Genomic DNA, 20,216 nt, shown 5'->3' with positions numbered 1-20,216 from the left:
TAAGTTATGTTTCAACTATTAAATTATTAAATAATCGTGTTTCATATTGAAGAAGATGATGATACAAAGTTAGAGAGAAACCATAAAGCCCAACTTAGATATTATAATTGAACAATGCTTATATTGAATGTTTTACTACAACTGTTTTGAAATACATTTATAAAATAATTTGTTTTCGTAAAACAATCTCATTGGATATTTTATAATTGTATTCGTGATTAAATTACATTTTGTGGAAGTTTCACCAAATATTATTATACTAATAATATTTATTTATATAAAGTAAATTATTACTACAAGAATCCTCAAAAACCAATTTTAGTATCCAATAATTTTTAATTTTATAAATTGGTATATAAATTTAGTAACTATTATAAATTAAAAATTATAAACGGTCAATAAATTGATCGCTAATTAATTAAAAACGAATTTAGAATCTAAGTCATTTTGGTAGTTAAAATTTAGGTAATTAATATTTAGTGATTAATTTCCTTTGGTAACTAAAATTATGAAAACTAATTTAAAAAGATCAATTTAGTGACCAATTATATTTTTTTATTCATAATAGTGATTATTTTAGTAACTAATAATTTTTAGTTTTATAAATTAGTATCCAAATTAATTATTATAATTACTAATTACTAATGATCATTATTTAGAAGTTTTCTTTTTAATATATATTAATTCGATCAACAAATTATATTTTATATCATCACGATTATTCATGTTAAATTTTGTTAAACTTAAACAATAAAAACACGGCGATGAACATACAGTCACAAACATACAAATCAACAAATGTATTACTAAATTACGTTTAATATCAACATAATAGAAAATATTGAAAAAATAACGTTAAAATTAAAAAATAACATAATACATATTCTCACATTGTTTCCCTATTGTTAAAATAACAAAGCATTAATTCCTATCATCATATTTAATATGTCTAAAATAATTCTAATAATTTAATAATAGAAAAAACTCCTACACAACACAACACATTAGCTACACTGTACCCTACCAAACACTGAAACAATTGGCCAAAACATTGTTAATCACCCCGACAAGAACTGATCTATCATTCAACCATCAAACCACACGCAAACTAGTTCCTCTTTTCGTCCTTGTCTCATTACTATAATGTTACTACAATATTTTTTAACTCTTAGAAAATAACGATTTTAATTAGCATCATTATTGTTAGCCAAAAATATCAGAACTCAGTGTAACGACACATATATGTGTACAATAACCTCTGCACATTTTGTCATTACACAGACCCATGGTCTTGTAGCCGCACATAGAAACTTAAAACCTTCCATTTCTTTCTTTCTTTTCCATTTTTTATTATCACTGCAATCTTCGTTAATGATTTATTATTAGAAATTATTAGCAAATAGTAAGTTATATTATTGTGTTTCTTCTTGCGAGTTGTAAATGGGGAGTTAGAACATTGAACTGCATTTGAGTTGCTTGAGACAAAATAATATATCACGTTTCATTTCATGTGGTTAAAAATTAATGATCAATATTATTATGTAGCAAAACAAATCAAACTTCAAACACAGACAAAGAACCTTGTGTGGCTGAAAATTAATGACCTAAACGGTAGTTAGAGAAAACAGCCGCAGTTTCCTCGTACCAAAGTGGTATTATCAAAAGCTGTTTTTGTTTCTCTCACAAATATTTTTTTATTTGTGTTTATTCATATATATATATATATATATATATATATATATAATACCAGCTTTGCAGCCCACAATATGGTTTTTTTTTTTTTTTTGTAGTTCTTGTCACAACAAAAACCACTGATTTTTCTGCATCTGCCACCCTTGTCTGCTAGCACTTTCTTTGGTTGTTTGTTAGCAATCATAAATGGCAGTTTCATTCCAAAAGACTAAAAGTCATAGGTAATTCACACCATTTTTTTTTTCCACTTTCTAGATACTACTAGATTTCTCTCAATAATAACTAACATTGTGGGAAATAAAAAGAAAAGAAAAAAAAACAACTGTTTCTTAGTTATATTTTTTTTTAAATTGTTATAATAATATAATCTCTATTTTTTCAAGTTATATATTTAATTATCATATAATCTCTAATTTTTTCAAGTAATAGTTTTTATCCTGCAAGATGGTGCATTCTTTCGCATATCTTTGTTTAGTATAGTAATACCACCATTATAAGTTTTCAAATTATATCAGATTTTTTTTACAAATTTGTTAAAAAATTTTGCAAGAAAAGATTTTTTTCTGTCATTTTTTCTAAGAATCTTAATTGACATATAATTCCTTCTTGAATAATTATTTTCTATAAAATTATAAAATTCACAAGTATTTCTTACAAAATTTGTTGTGAAAAGTGTTTTATACAAAATATTTTAAAAAAAAACTTGATAGCAATTTTTTGCTATTTTTTTTAACAACAAAATTTGTAAGTATGTTTAAAAAAAAAATTCAAAACAAAATTGATAGGAAATATAAATTTTTTTAGTATACTAGTCTCACGTAATTAATAAACACAAACGAAATAAATAAAGAAATATATACTGGAAAGTAGAAATAGTAACTTTAATTAATACAATAAATATGTTTATAACTTTTTTATTTATAGCTTGCTACTTAAATAATTCTAAAAAGGAACAATATTTTATTTTCCTCCAGTTTAAGCTAATGTCGAGCACTCTGCAGGAAAGTGAGCATCCTTTTATACTGCTTGATAGGCTTTCTTTTGCATCCTTAGTAGACAACTATATCAATATTTTTATAAATTTTCATTAATTGAAGGAAAAATAAGATGACATAAAATGAGTAGTGTAATGAAAATAAAGTAAAACTTATAAGAAGATATCATAAACATATGTATTATTTGTATAAAATAAAGTACTATTTTTGGCCAGAGCATGATGTGAAATGCTCGCGAAGAGTTCTTATTTTAATGACATGTTAGGTAACTATATATATACCTTGGTAAATTAATGCTTAAGGTGAATGCAATGCATTGAGGGAAACTTTTGTTTCTTGATCGATGAGAACACACAGATAGAATGTAAAATTTTCTATTCCTAATTCTTTCTTTTTATTTCCATTAAGAAAGAAAATCTATAAAGAAATACAGGTGTTTTATAAAAAGAATATTAGAGGATCAACAGTGTTCTACCGGTATTATCATTATGTCTAATTTAGGTATGTTTTCGCTATCAATTTACAATATGTTTATGAGTATGAAATAATATTTGTGATTATATCTACTTGTATCTAACAATTTTTTGTTCTAGAAAACGAAGAAGATGCAGCAAACAAAATATAGTACTGTCACCATATATATGTTTTCAACATATCTTCAGAAAGTAATGGTATTGTCTCACTTCACGTTTGTCCTTTATTTTACCATGGCTTACTCATGCATGTCATTGTGATTTCAGTTTCTATAATTCATTAGGGTTAATAGAAATCTCAATAGCATTTATAAATATACTCTATTAACAAGATATTTACATCCATAGTTGAATCCAATTCTTATTTTTATGAGATATGAGATAGTTTCATACATAAACTAGATCAACCTTTGTAAATTGGTTAGAGTTAGATAAATTATTATAGATCTTTATTTTTATTATATTAGATTAAATTGCATTCTTTTTTTTTTTTACCACTTATACATAATTTTAATATATATATCCCTTATTTTTTTTCAGCAATTTCCTTCAATTTCAAACAAATCCACAATTTTTAATGTTTTATTTCTTTTATTTGGTCCAATTAAATTACAACGCAATTATTCATCATTAAAAATAATTTAATTACTTCAAAATTAAAAAAAAAATATAAAAAGTATTGTTTAATTTATTAATTACCAACTTGATATCATAGAATCAGACTTTCCAATGCACTGTGATTCTGGCTACCTGTTTTGTAAAGGAAACAAGCAGTTAATATTAGATGTTCTTGGTATATGGTAAGTATATATTAATATTAGAATGTAGGGTTTGATTCCAAAAGAAACATTATTTTTTTTAACTTAGATATGAGTGCTTAATGGCGTACATATTTAGTAATGAATAATAACACAAAGTAATATACAGATTCTAAAACCAGTGGCTATCACTCTCAAAATTAAAAAACAAAAAGAAATGCATTTTATAATATTAATTTGAAAACTTGAACATAAGCTTAATATGTCCATAATTATGTGTACCGACCGCAACATTGTTGATTTGGCAAACAACAAAAACCGAACAAAATAACTTAATTTACGTATGGTTTTGAAGGTTGCCATTGTTTGTATCTTAGGGTTTGAGTCGACAAAACCATCGTTTGTTGTCATTTTGAATGTTGTAGAGTTTGCTGATCTAAGAATTTGTGTCGTGGTTTAAGAATCAACGTCAATGGCCGCAGACTAATGTTGACAGAAACATTGCATCATGCCATTTGCTGTTATTCACACTAATAAACAACAAATTTACAATTCAAGTGGCGACACCAAAGAGATTTAATATAGTTGATCTTGATTTTGGAAAGGAGACAAATTGATGGCACTTGAATTTCTATAATCCAACTTGCAACTTCTATGATTTTTTTTTTCAAAAAATATATGCAATTTTTCGTGTAAAATATTGATTGCAACAAATATAGTAGAGTTTCTTGTAAAAGTTTGTTTGCGAGAAATGCATGGAAATTTATAGCAAAATTGTTAAATGAAATATATAATGTTTATTAGTTATAGTGTTTTTTTAAGAATATTAGTTTGTTGATAATAACATTGTTATAATTTGCAAGGAAATAGTTAGATAAATTTTGCTGTTAATTTTTTTTTCAAATTATTTTTCACACAAAAATAAAATAAAATATTAGTTCAATTTGTTATATTTAAATCTCAAGCTAATTTATTGAAGTCCAACATGATTTAAATTTGATACTATCCAACTTTCTTACATGAATAATTAATATTAGATAGTCTTTAATATTCTCTTAATATATATTAACATTAATTTTTCCTCTAGTTTAATATTTTCTTACATCTGTGTGATTCATCACGGTGAAAATTGAGTTGTTCTATCATTCAATTGGTACCTCTGATGCATTTGATTTTACAGTCAAAGAGATATGCTTCACTCTGTAAGTATTTTCTATATATTTTTTTTTTTCACAACATTTGTTCAAATTTTCATAGTTTGATGCAGAAAGGGAAGGCATCTGATAATAGAGTATAAATCTGCACCTGATAATTCAGCAGGTAAAATTGAGGGGAAATGCTACTGATGAAATTAAGACAGTGATGATTAATCTGAGCATATGAAGACAATAATAACGTGGGAATTTCTTTTTAATTTTTTTTTCAAGTAAAAATATAAAGAATATTTGATATGGAATGAGTGTTATAATATTTTTTTCTACTTTGCCAGAAAAGAATTATATATATATATATATATATATATATATATATATATATATATATATATATTACAGCTCACATATATTTTTAAATAAATTTTGACATCTGAAATTATGGTGATATCTAAAGAGGATTTTGAGATATGATTATTCCAAGAGGATTTTGAGATATGATTATTCTATTCAGAAGATGAAAGAAAATAAATATATTTTTTTATTTTTTATAGTAAGAAAATTTGAGGATAAAATACGTTATTATAAAAAATAAAATAAAAAATCTAGTAAGAAAATTTAAGGACAAAACCTTTTATTATTGAAAATAATGGAAGATATGATTTTTTTTATTTCCTTATTTTCTTTCTTCATTATATACTTCTGTTATATTTTTTACTTGTTTTAAATACATGTATTTTTACTAACACTATAAGAATTTATTGTTTTTTCGTCACATAAAAACAGATGCTACCAACGTAAAATCGATGAAGAGGGGTGAAGGCGTCGGTCCAACGACAAGAACATGACCACACACATTTCTTTGATGTAAAGCTTGTACGCGTCGGCTAAATGGGAACGAACTTTTGTTGCATATTTATCGTCGGCTCAACCGATGAAAAATAATAAAGAATATAATAAGAATTTTTTGTGCATGGGTCAAACCCACAAACACTAGAAAAGGATGAAAAATTTTGAAAACAATTTTGTCGATCAGGATGACGCAAACGTGTATAATTCAACGTATCTTCTCAGTTTTGCGTGGACTAAGCCCACTAAACATTGAAATAACTTTCACTACAAGAAAATCGTATATTACCGACGTCCACATCCGTCGGTAACAGGCTTGTCTGTAATGTTTACCGACGGATCCTTCGTCCGTGGGTAATTACTGACGGATTAATCCTTCAATAACGACTTCTTATACCGACGGAATTATCCGTCGGTAATTCCCGACGGACGAAGGATCCGTCAGAAAGAGTAGTACGAGTTTTACCGACGGATACATTTGTCGGTCATGCTGTTGGTAAATATTCATCAGACTGCAGAGTCTGTTCTACATGTTTGCTAAAACCACACATAATTAACCAAACCTGCAAATCACAGACATTCAGAAACAAACCTGTCAATTATAATATCTTATCCATTCTAAACAAATAGTAGATATCTACTTCAACTCCAATATTAAACATAAACATATATGACTACATTAATTAAACATAAACATAGTAAAAGTATAAAATGTTTATACTCAATCAAAGTAAAAAACTAGTCCTTAGTGATACTACAAGCAGTCATCCGTATCACATAAGTGAAAGCATCAAGTGTTTATTATTAATCAAACTGAAAAACTCAATCAAACTAAAAACTATAGTCCTGAGTAACTCTGACAGCTAGTCCTAATAGTCTAAGTAATCAGAGTCCTCAGGATTTGTTGCGGCCTGGACTGGTACGGGCTGGACTGGTGCGGGCTGCACTGCTGTAGGCTGGACTATGTTGGGCTGGATTGCTTCGGGCTCCTGCTGGGACGGTGTTACGTTGGATTGAGGTTGTTGAAGGGCACGATGGTCAGAAGGCAGCAATGTTAAGACCAGATTGTGTAAGTTTTGAAATTGGCCTTTTAATTCCTCAAAAGCTTGATCACGGGCTTCTAGTCTTTGTTTGAGGTACGTAACGTCCTCAGCACTAGAAGAGGAAGAAGATGGTTGGCGCCTGAGGCTACCGCTTGCACCTGAGTTTGCAACAAGTTGGCCTGCCCCATATACTCTTCCTTTACTCTTTCCACCAACAACCTCAACCCAACACCGAGTCCTAATTGTGTCTTCTGTTGTAGGATCAACAATAGGATCTGATGGACCAACACAAGAGCCTTGCTCAAATCTTACCTGTGAAAGTCTATTTTCAAATTCTTCTTGTCAAGTAAACAAGACGGTATTAGTGAAATAGGGTCAACAATATACTTTTATGGAAAAGTAATGAAAGTGTTGCTTACATGGGTCCTCCAAGATCTTTCATCAACATACTCGCTAGATCCTTTACGGATATGGGTTTGTTGAAAAACCTCATCAATATGCACATGTCGGCCAAGCTCTTGTGCCTGTAAAACAAAATATGGTGTTAATTTTTAAGCATAAATTATTAAAATTTTGAGTGATGAATTACTTAAGAGAGAAGTTTATTACCATACGAATGGCATGCTCATGAGTAGTAATGGAACCACCTGTGTGTAGGCTCCCACCTTTGGGGGAAGCTCTTTTCCTTTGGGCTGTAATACATTTATTGCGATAGGCTAGAGAATTCCAATGTGTCAGCAATTGGTTCCACACATCATCCCTAAGCCAATAAGGTCGTTGTCCTGCAATCTTGACCTCTCTAAACATCTCTAAGAGCCTATGTGAAGCTCTAGAGTTAAAATTTGTGTGAATTTGAGCTTCATGCTCAGGTCTCCACTGAACCTTCCTCTACGACAACGAATAAAGTACAAATCATCAATTGCATTGCACTATTAACATACACATTTATTAAATATTTAAAAAGACTGATGATATGTTTACCTTAAAGCGTTGCCAAAATACATCTCTATCTGCTGGAGGTATTGCTCCTCATGTCGACCAAGCAGCCAAATATTGTTATTTAATAGACCTTGTGATGGCCTAGGAAGCAACTCTAGAAGGATAAAACCTGCACATGATTTAAGAAAATTAATGCACAAAAGGGCAAGGTAAAATAAGTCATGTAAAAGAAAATAGTTTTTAAGATGGGAGAAGTTATTCTTACCCTTTCCCATAAGGTTCAATCGTGGGTCGTTCATTGGGAGGAGGGTCAACAAAAGTAGCATCTGCATCAGTAGGACCAAAAGAGGTAGGATTACTAGGTGAAGGGACTGATGATGGAGAAGGTATGGCAGCAGCAACAGCAGAGGGTAAGGAAGAAGGTTGTGATAGCACAACAGGGGGTGACATTGGCACCATCACAAGAGGTGGTGTGGGTACCACAGGAGGGCGTGGTGTAGGTACCAAAGGAGGGCGTGGTGTGGGTACTATAAGAGGAGGTGGTGTGGGTACCATAACAACAGGTGGTGTGGGTACCATTACAGGAGGTGGTGTGGGTACCATAATAGGAGGTGGTGTGGGTTTAACTGCAGGAACGGGTGGGGAAGGTAATGGTGTGGGTGCAAGACCTAGAGAGGTTGACTGTAAGGCTGCACTATGTGTGTCAACAAGAGTGGATGGAGTGGATGTGGATGGTCTTGCAGGAGGAACTTTTATCAGGTAGTGTGGCCTTTTTGGTGCCTTTTTTGCTTTAGGTTTTGTTACCTCTATCCCCTTGCCAGGATTAGGTGGACCCCCGGATGACATTGTGCACTATTTTTAATGAATACTATTAGAATAAATAAACGATGAATATTAATGTCAAATTATACGTACAAATATTAAAAAGTAAAAGGTCATGTTACAACTATACAACAACAATGACACATGATACAAATTATAAATATTAAAAATTAATCATCATCACTGTCACCGTTCATGACTTCATAATTCTCATCATCATCATCATCGTTGTCTTCTTCTTCTTCTTCTTCTTCTTCTTCTTCTTCTTCTTCCAATTCTTCTTCCAATTCTTCACCATCCCCACCAAGGTCATGTAATGTAGAGACACCTTTAACTTCAATTATTTGATGGGCATGTGACATTTCATCAACTTGATAGGGAATATCCTATTCGACCTCATTTGACTCAACACGACCCCTAGACTTAGTTTGTATTGCAACACACCAACCACGTTTGTTGATGTTCCGAGATGCTGGATACGGGACATAATAATCTTGTTTAACATTATTTGCTAGAATGAATGGATCAAATGGTGGGTATCTTAAATTGATTTGAAGTTCGACAGTATTATACGTAGGATGTACTCTTGTACCATTTCTAGAAGGATCAAATCATTCACAATAAAAAAGAACATCTTTCTTTGGATAAGTAGAGGTGTTGTACTCTAGCTCATATATTTTATGAATTATTTCATAAAAATCGTCATAACCATCCTCTGTGAGGCCCTTCACGTACACACCACAATTAATTGTCTTCTTCCCGTTCAACCAGGCATTAGTGTGGAATTTGTATCCATTGACAAAGTATGTGTGCCATTCCTTCACACATCTCATGAGTTGGTTTACCAAATCCTTTAACTCTTGATTTCTAACACATAATGGCTCGTTGTAAACCTAAAAATTGTGTGAAAATTGAAAGTTTAGTCAAAACTTTAGCAACAAAGGTTCTTGAACTAAAAAGACTGCACTTACTTGGTTTCTAAACCAATGAGGAAAATTTGAGTATATGTTGGTAGAAGACGTTGCTTGAGGTATTTGCTCAGCTACAAGGAATGAGCTGTCAAGGGAAGATTAACAATACGGTGAATACAAATAGCTTAAAAGGAATTTACCGTTTAGGTTGTAAACAATGGGATTAGAACTTACTCAAGGTACGGTTTAACTTCAGTGCAATTAATTAACCCATGCACATGAGCAGGGTTGAATTCAGCATTAGTTAACCAATAAGTGCACTCTTTGCCTGCGTGACGACCGACTTGTTTAAACACCGATAATGTTGACTCAGATGTTTGACTTTGCCATTGTGTTTCATTCCTACGATTTTTCGGGCACAACGTGAAGTTTTGAAAATAGTGAGAGCAAAAGTATGTGGTCTCACGATGCAAGTAAGTTGCACAAATGGATCTTTCTACTCTGGCTTTGTTTTTTACAGAACGCTTTGATTCCCCCATAAATCTTTAGAAATAAAAAAATGTGCACATTAGAATTGAACACGAGAATAAAAGTTCAAAGTTCAAACAATTAAGTAATCGTATCACCTTTCAAATGGATACATCCACCTATATTGTACTGGTCCGCCAAGCCATGCTTCATATGGAAGATGAATAGGAAGATGCTCAATTGAATCAAAGAATCCTGGAGGAAATATTCTTTCCAATTTGCAAATAATAAGAGGAATATTTTCCTCCAGTTTTTGTAATGAATCCTTCTTCAGTGTCGTTGAGCACAGGTCTTTGAAGAAGTGACTAATTTCTATTAAAGGATTTAACACATGCATCGGCAACGAGCTAAACGCAATAGGGAGTAATGTCTCCATGAATACATGACAATCATGACTCTTCATACCATGAATACCACCCTTTTCAATATCAGCACATCTTGTCAAGTTTGAAGAATAACCATTTGGCATTCTAAGCTCCTTGATCCAACGATAAACTATTTTAGCTTCATCTTTTGTCATGGTATAATTTGCTTTTGGCTTGAGCCACTTCCCATTGCCCTGTGACTTCAACTGCAAGTCTTTGCACCGACAATATAAACCAATATCTCTTCTTGCTTTGTCATTATCTTTTGTCTTGCCACTAACATTCATCACTGTGTTGAAGATGTTGTCAAAGAAATTCTTTTATATATCCATGACATCAAGATTATGTCTTAGCAAGTTATCTTTCCAATATGGAAGATCCCAAAAGATATTTTTTTAGTCCAATTATGCCACTCTCCATACTTATCGATCCTTGTGACACCACTTTCAGTCACTTTTGGAAAATGTTTGACTCTTCTTCAAAGTTGTGATGCAGTCAACCTCGAAGGTGGTCCATCCGTTTTAACTTCCCCTTTACGAAATGCCCTAGTGTTTCTCCTAAATGGATGGTCACTTGGCAAGAATCGACGATGACAATCAAACCAACAATTTTTCCGACCATAATTCAATGTGAATAACTTAGTATGCTTCATACAATGCGGACAGGCTAATCTACCATTTGTGCTCCAACCGAATAACATCCCATATGCAGGGAAGTCATTAATAGTCCACATCAAAGCTGCCCTCATTAGGAAATTTTGCTTCCTTGAAATACCATACATCCAAATACCACTCCACAGCTTATTCAAATCATCAATCAAAGGCTTTAGATAAACATCTATCGATGCCTTTGGATTAGATGGACCTGGTATTATACACGTCAAAAACATATAAGGCTTAGTCATACACATCTCAGGTGGAAGATTGTAAGGAGTAACAATCACAGGCCAACAAGAATTGGGTGATGACGATGCCTGGATGTACGGATTCAATCCATCTGAACATAGACCAAGTCGAACGTTGCGAGAATCACTGGCGAAGGAATGATGCTTTCGATCAAAGTGCTTCCAAGCTTGTCCATCGGATGGATGACGTAGCATGCCTTGTATTTTGTTCTCATCATGCCATGTCATATGTTGTGTTGTTTGCATTGAAGCAAACATTCTTTGTAGTTTTAGAATTATAGGCAAGTAGAACATGGACTTCAATGAAATTGGTTTTTTTTGCCTCTGGCCTCCATGGAGTGTACGATATCGAGGGTGTCCATAAAATTTGCATTGGAGCAAAGATGCATCATTTTTTCCATTATCATTGTCATAGAAAAGCATACAGTCGTTCATACAACAATCAATCTTCTTAGACTCCACTCCCAACTTTGAAACTAATCTCTTTGCTTCATAGTAATTGTTGGGCAAAGAATTATTTGGTGGTGTTAGATTTAAAATGAGTTTTGCAATGTTGTCCAATGCTTGGTTGTGAATGTTCCAGTTGGATTTGAAGGACAAAAGGCTGATGCATACTAACAATTTAGACTCTGTAACCCTTTCAAATACAGGTTCATTGGCCTCTGCTAATAAATTGTAAAATCTTTGAGTAAAGTCATTTGAAGACTCTTCTAAATAACTCTCGTCTACTTCTTCAAATGAATCATGTTGGCCAAGAGCATTACTCAACATATCTTGCATATACACAATTTGATTCATCTCAGAGGTATGATCCACCGTGCTTGAACTAGGTAAATGTGTGTCATGTTCACCCGAATAAATAGAGGACACTTCTTCACCATGAAATGTCCAAATCCAATAATTTGGCATGAAACATTTTTGTATAAATGAAATTTAACTTCCTCATCTTTCAAAATATGAGTACATTCGCACTTAACGTAGGGACATCTAATCCCTCCCTCAAGAGCATAATATTTATATTGTCGAGCAGTCTGAATAAATTGTTCAACTCCTATCACAAAAGTTTCCTTCAATCCTCTCTTACCACTGTAACAACGGTCATACACCCAACGACGGTGGTTGGGAACTTCACCCATGTTTTGTGAGAAGGCAAACAATGACAATGTTAATTTTGTGGTAGTCAAAGAACATGGGGCTTAAGTAATAAACCTATTACTACTTAAGTCTAACATCAAAGGAAACCTCTGATTACCAATTTCTATTTCGTATCTTACAAACCTTAAATGGTAACATACGTTATAACATAAGAGGGACAAAGTGCAATAGAAAAGAATGAGAGGAAATTGAGGAAAGAGGTTTAAATTGATAAAAATTGTGTACAATTCGGAGCTAGTATACGAAATTTCTAGCACTTAGTATTAATTGTAGTCTTATTTTAGTGTTTTAAACTTTTAAAAAGTAGTATACATATTAGAAGTTGAGTTTTATCTACAATGTAGAACATGAGTTTATCCATAGCTTTATTTTACCACTTTAAACTAGGTACATAGAATTAGCTTAGTTAGTAAATCAAATGCATTAAATATGTCTAGTTTTCATTCATTTAGGTGAATAAAACACTAACTTGTATTACAAACTTGTGTGCACGATAAAACATTCTAAACAGTGGTTGAAAGTTGATTGGAAATCTGAATTCGTGGCATCCAACAGCTACACACAAAGATGAAGCAAAATTTAAGAGCTTTTGTAGAATAGAAGTTTGACCTTAGGGTTGACTTTCAAATATGAAGGCTGGATTGGTGATTCAAGAGTTGGAAGTGCTCAAGAACACTAAAAGGGATTGGAATACACTGAAAGTGTTATGAAATCAGCACTCATTCCTCCAAACATAGTTAGTTTAGTTAGCTTTTGGTAATGACTATTGGGTATTTTTAACTATAGTAGGTAGTTGACACTAGGTGTGTTATTGGTTGTATAAAACACTCAAAACAAAAAGCAAATCATCAATTTAATAGTTCACACTAGCTTTAACACACAAACCAAAGACATTAAAGCTTCTTTGAAACAATAATTAAGTTCAGAGCTCATACTAGAATCGCCAAACTAGAGAATCACCTAGACTGTCCAATTGAAGTCCAATTCGAGAATAGAAATTCTTAAATTAATCACAAGGAAATTGGCACCTAGCAGATGAAATAAACCAAAATTTATCAGGTAGGCACAACATTTCTAATTCTAAAGTGCAATTAGAAACAAACATCATTAATAAGTAAGTAAATCTGCAACAATTCAGACAAAGTAACAAACATGTGACAAATTAAATTTATACAAACACAAAAATAATTTATGTGCAGCAGGTTTCCATAAATCTGCCAAAATAGGGAGTAGAGCCATAAATCTGCCAAAATCACCTTATAAATCTTCAAATAAGTTAGAAACAAGTTGACTAAATTAAGTGCAGCATAAGTTAATCAAGCCTTGCTATTAACCACTCCCCAAGTCCATGAATCTGCCCCAAGCCCCAAGTGAATAAATTTGCCCTAAGTCCATCTCAAACACTAACACTTTAAATGCATGACTACCCTAATAAACCTCTTCAATAAACAATACATGGCAGTATCAACATTTTAAAACTGAACTCGACAAATGCATAAAAAGTAGAGTTGCATAATCTGAAGTGGGTGATCGTGATGCACATGACCCAAAAATAACCATAACAGAACCTATAGGTTTTAGCAACCTATATCAATTACTCACAACCCGGATGCAACCACAACAATTCATTCATAAACAGTCAAACAACCATCACCCAACAAACATAGGCTAAGCACGGTTAATCTCAGAATTTATGAACAAAACACAACTTTGGCAGTGGGTAGAATTATTGACCAAACTTGTGTGTGCATATTTGAATTGAAAATGCATAACAGTTCAAGATGCATCTGGATGACATCCACTTTAATTGCATATAGCAAACCAAAATCAATTTCAGGCATGGCCACACTGAATTCATTAAGGCAGATTGAATTGATGCAATGCTGTGAATGCTACACAAATTTCAGGCATGACCACACTCAATTCATTCTCAGACATTGCCACTTACCTTTCTCCACGATGCAACCACAAAAGCAACAGCCTCTGGATCCCTCGCAGCCCCGGTCATGCGAACACCTAGCCTCCCACGGAGGTGATTCACAGTTCTGATGTGCAGGACCTACAAAACACTTTATGATTCAGACGTGATAGATTGGATGGCGAAAAGAAGAAGAAAAACACTCACCATCTTCGTCAATGATGTGTCGGCGTGAGGCTTGCAATGGGGACAACGATTACCGATCGAGAGGAGACGGCACGAGCAGCGTTGGGGGCGCTGGCACCGGCGACAACGTCGTCGTAATCGGATCTCTGTGGCCGGCAAGCTCCTTCCAGGCGGGGCGAAATGGCGTCGTGAGATGGTGGGGCAAGAGATTGGAGAGATTGAGGAGAGGGAATGGCAGAAACTGATTTAGGGGAGAGAGTCTAATATGTTTAAGTTTTTCTCGACTGACATACCGAAGGATTTACCGACGGAATCAAACGTCGAAAAAAGTTAAGCGTCTTACCGACAGTATTATCGACGGATCATTCGTCGGTAAGTTTTCAAAATATATTTGCCCGTAAATCCGTCAGTAAAGGTGAATTTTCAAAGGATTAGTTTCCGTCCGTAAATATCCGACGGTAATATAGCTTATTTTTGTAGTGTTTATGTGTAGGCTAAGCCCACGCATGATTGAATTAAAAATCTGAAGGGGTTGTGCATGGGTTAGACCAACACAAACAATTGCCATTTTAATAGTTGGTGTCGACCTAGAGTAGGTTTGGCCGACACAAATACCTGCTAAATTTGAAATGAAATGTCTGTTTCCAGTTACATCCCAGACGCAGAATTGCATCCATTTCCAGAACCCACTACCAGAATCCACTTTCAAAACCGACATCCAGATACATTTCAAACAATCCATGATATCATTTCATTCATTTAGAACTGAAATTACAAACATAAAATCTTAGTACATTGTGACTTTAATTAGGATAAATTAAAGTCATACAAAAGTCCATGAGTCCAAGATTACATGTGCCCATGAGTCCAAAATCACATTACAGACACACAAAAAGTCCTAATATTGTCATTACACTCACACAAAAAGTCATAATATTGTCATTATAGTCAGAGTTACATTTCATTCTAAGTTTTCCTACCTATCCTATAAAACCTAATAGGAGCCACCTCCAAGCCACAATCCATCATAGAAAAGAGAAGGATTACACTGAAACCTGAAAAATGAAAAACTAAAATATAAAAGATTAATATCTAAAATTACTTTATTAGTATCCTATAATATAATTAAGAAAGTAAATTTTTAGAATATATATATATATATATATATATATATATATATATATATATATATATATATATATATATATAATTTAAAGCAAAGATATACCATTTTGAAGGAAGGGACTTATCATCCGAGTCTTCCTCATAAGGATAATAATGACACTTATTATCATTATTAATATAATTATAATCATCGCAATTATATCTTTATCATAACAGCTACTAACTTGCTTTATCTTCCTTTAAACTTTGCTCTTTTTTGCATTTTTTTTATTTCAACAAAACTGATATTAATACTTGAATTATTTTATTTTATTTTATTTACCGTCTTATTCTTCTGAATTAAATTAATTCAAAACCACTTGTTTAGTAGTAATGTATTTGAAGCTTCCACATATGATCTATCTCTCTATAAATTAGCATCAGGTTCATTTCATTTTTTAAACCCTTTTGCACAAGTACATTACTATGGTCGTATAACGTGTTAATATTGAAGTACAGATAAAAATAGATAAATTGAAAAATATTTTAGCACATTTTTTAATGTAAATATAATGTTTTAAGGTTTTGAATTGACTCCGCGAGTATTGTTCTCTGGATAAACTTTGCTTTTCTCCTTTATCCTTTGTAGGATATGCATACACAATCCCACAATCCTTCAAATAGTACATGTTATTTCTCGGAAATTAATTTCTAAAATTGAGGGTATATATATATATATATATATATATATATATATATATATATATATATATATATATATAATTTCATCAACAAAATATTGAATATTCAATTTTGTATAATGTCCACTATATTAATATGTTTTCCATTACATTATAAGAAAATCATATAATAGCAATTAAATTTAGAATCAAATATAGTATGTCATTAATTAATCTTTAGTTTATAATTATCTTTAATTTAATTAATATAATAATTAATTGTTTGTTATTTTTAAATTTGATTGGTATTTAATGTTTGTTTTAGTGTTGGGTGCATAAGATGTAAAACAATTAAGAGGATAGTTAAGATTTATGATTTATGGATTTATGAGAGATTCTGTGAATATGCGTTTTTCAATTTGTATTCTTTCTTGTGCTCTTCAACTACCGTTTTCTAATTCATCTCTTTGCCTTTCTTTTCTCTTATCACACGTTCGTGATAGGTTACTATGAAAAGAACCTTATGGCCAGATACATAACCCAAATATCCTTTTATAAGCCAACGTCGATCAAGTTGGGTTGAGCTTTATTTTATTTTATTACGACTTCCCATAATAACCAATAGATTCTTATATTTTATTAAATCACAATTGAGCTCATCATAATATTTCAAATGAATCACGTAATAGAATTAATTTTTCAATTAATCCTAACATAAGATCTCAATATTTTAGATTTGAGTTGATATTTTTTTTTTACATTTTTTCTTAGAAGCAAAGTCCATTGATGTGAAGTTGAAGGAGAGAAATTTTGCCTATTATACAACGAATGATGAAACCAGTCAGCACAAAATCAGATTACATAAATAATAAATTATATATGTTTTTTTAAAGGAGCCTAGACACATTAAAAATTGAGTATATTAGTCTTTGATATCTGTATGATATTATTTCATATGGCATTTTGACTCGTTCATATTTTACAGTTTACATTTTATCTTAATTATAATTGCCAAAATTTAGTTAAAAGTATAAAATTGATAAATTTAACGATCCAAATTATTATGTCAGTAAAATGAATTTAAATGACATGTTTTGTTTACTTTCTTACACAATTTACACGTCTAAAATGTACAATAATTAAACCATGTACAAGAAATGAATTTTCAAATAGTAAAGCTGAATGTGATCCATAATTATATTAGTTGGCATTTCGTCATTAATTAAAACCTCTCATAACTAATACTAGCTTATGTGATTAATCTTCTTAAAATTACGAATACATATCCGTACTACAATCATTATTATCATAGTTAACAATTAATAATTAATTAAACATTCATGTGTGAAAAATCTTATATACTCCGATCCTTGCTTCTCACTACCTTATTAAGATTGCAACCTTCGTTTTCCACAAACAGTTCCCAAAATATTCAATTTAACAATCTCTCTTGAACAAGAACAAAATCAAATGAAAAAGTAGCATGTAATGGTTTATATAAGTAGATTCTCAAGATTTGTTTCGGTAGTTTATTTCAGCTTAATTATGAATTAATCACTTGCCAACTAGCAAACGTGATACCCTTATGCATCTTTTATTGAAATTAGGTTTTTTCTACTCAATTAATTGGATTGCCAAATTTCTTCAACATGGTATGATAATAACTGTGATTAATTAAAACAGCTAATTAGTGAAGTGCCCTAATCAAAATAAAAGCTATATTTCACTTGAGAGAGAAAAAAAACCCTAGTGGAGCTTATTCTCTGCAAGAAGCTATATAGTTTACTGCCACAAATTTAGTCCTCTAGAGAAAAAAATGATTAAATAATTAGTAACATGTTTCTGTTTACTTACCTACAGAATTGGACCCTTAATATTATTTTCTTCATAATCTTCATTGATTTTTCTCATTTGTTTTTCTCAAATGCCCCACGCAAATTTGACTTTAATATATATCAAATTGATGAAGGTTAGCTCAAACAAAATGACAAAATGATTATTTTTTTATATTTTGGCAGAAAATGAATAATTAGTTTAGCCCAATTTCTGTGGAAAACTTAATATTTTTTTTTCTTAAAGGAAAAACATGTCATTTTTGGGAAAGGTTTGCGTCTAAAGCTGCAATTGCCTTTGTGAACAAATATTGTACATTTCTTTCTCCCCAACAAATCTCGTTGTCTGCAAAATACTCGATCCAAAAAACAAAATTAAGGTGTGAAAATAAGTCAAATATTATCATTCAATAAGTTTGTTCATCTTTTGGTCTACAGTTTTCTCACTTTGTTTCGTGGTTTGTTTTTTCCTTTTTCATCCGTGATTCTAGATAGTAATTTTAGATTTTCTTTTTCATAGTTTTTTATCGACATCGGGCAATTTGGTACTTTTGTCTTTGTGATTTTTGTTGTTGTGAAGAAATAGATTTTAAGTCTATCTCAATCTTACAAAATTGGTTTGTAAGGTGAGATTTACACTCACTTATATATTGTAAAAATGACTTTATCTCTAGTGAATGTAAGACTTTTAACCCACCCTCCTTACATTGAGGCATATACATTTCAAGTGTGAGACTATACATTAATAGGTGGCCATAGCGACTCAATAGTAAGTAGAACAATAGATTCAACAAGCAACAAACTTTGTTAGGATGTGTTCTATAGGCTGGAATCTTATGATTTTGATATTATATTAAGAAGTGAATTTTAAATCTAACTCAACTTTACAAAACCTACTTGGTGAGGTTGAGTTAGACTGAAATTTAACTTCTTAACCGTTATTTTGATTTTTTCCTTGGTGAGGTTTGTAATCCCCCAATGTTGTTTAGAAAATGTTGGAAATAAGGTTGTTTAGACCATGTTGGGAATAAAGTTGTAGTGTGAGATGATTTGCTTAAGAGGAATGTATAGATGGCTCAAAAAATATCTTTTGCTCATGTGACCACAACTTGCAAAAATTTTATTTTATATTTCATCGGGATAGAGAATATATTAATTGGAACACTTGAGGTATTCTAACCTTTTTTACCAAAAATCATCCAAAAGAGAAGGTTTAAACATTAATATTACACATAAAGAAACTTAGGATAAAATGTAAATAACAGATAAACACACTCTTATGATAATCAACTAAAAATGTTAGACCTTCTAAATAATATTATTAGTACAAAAGAAACTTTTTATGGGATTGGAAAACAATGAATAAAGAGATAGCATGAATAAAATGAAAGAATATCAAAATTTGAGAAATGAGAAAACCGGATATCAAAGACATTACGTTGTTTAATACGGCTTAAATTGACAAGTGGAAATAGAGGTTGGGTAATATACTTCTAGAAATATTGTAGAAAAAATTTTCTAAAAAAATTCTTATAAAATAAAAAATGAAACTAATATATATTATTTATAAACTTTTTAACTCTTTATCCATTAAATTGTATATCTCTAAAATTCATGCCTTACCATATCTAATATATTAATTTAAAGTTTACACACAACATCAAAGTGATATAACGTGTTAGGAAAATAACAATTTTATATAAAAATTATAGCACTATGTTGTTAAAAATTAAGAAGTATATTTTAATAGTATATGGACTTGCAAACCCGAGTTACCTATGGATACCTTGTCCCTAAAAGATTGAACTAAACTAGAAAATAGGATATTCTAACACATTGATAATTGTAAACACGCACATGTTTGTGTGAAGAGTAATTATAATCTTCTTACAACATGTATATTATAATTAT

General features: G+C 31.3%; 1 long non-coding RNA gene and 1 pseudogene across 1 annotated transcript; one reads left to right on the top strand and one right to left on the bottom strand.

The window, feature by feature from the left end:
* The first annotated feature begins 3,007 nt into the window (after nucleotides 1-3,007).
* Nucleotides 3,008-6,092, top strand: LOC146884402 (uncharacterized). Its single transcript, XR_014983974.1, has 4 exons — nucleotides 3,008-3,188; nucleotides 3,281-3,358; nucleotides 5,186-5,238; nucleotides 5,856-6,092. It is a non-coding gene; the product is annotated as an uncharacterized LOC146884402 (long non-coding RNA).
* Nucleotides 6,093-11,004: 4,912 nt separating this feature from the next.
* Nucleotides 11,005-12,566, bottom strand: LOC146884401 (uncharacterized; annotated as a pseudogene).
* Between the last annotated feature and the right edge of the window lie 7,650 nt (nucleotides 12,567-20,216).

The sequence above is a fragment of the Vigna unguiculata genome, chromosome 8 (genome assembly GCF_037176805.1).
Source record: "Vigna unguiculata cultivar grain cowpea cultivar isolate G323 ecotype 2 chromosome 8, ASM3717680v1, whole genome shotgun sequence".
Classification (NCBI taxonomy): Eukaryota; Viridiplantae; Streptophyta; class Magnoliopsida; order Fabales; family Fabaceae; genus Vigna; species Vigna unguiculata.
This window is presented reverse-complemented; position numbering and strand designations above follow the sequence as displayed.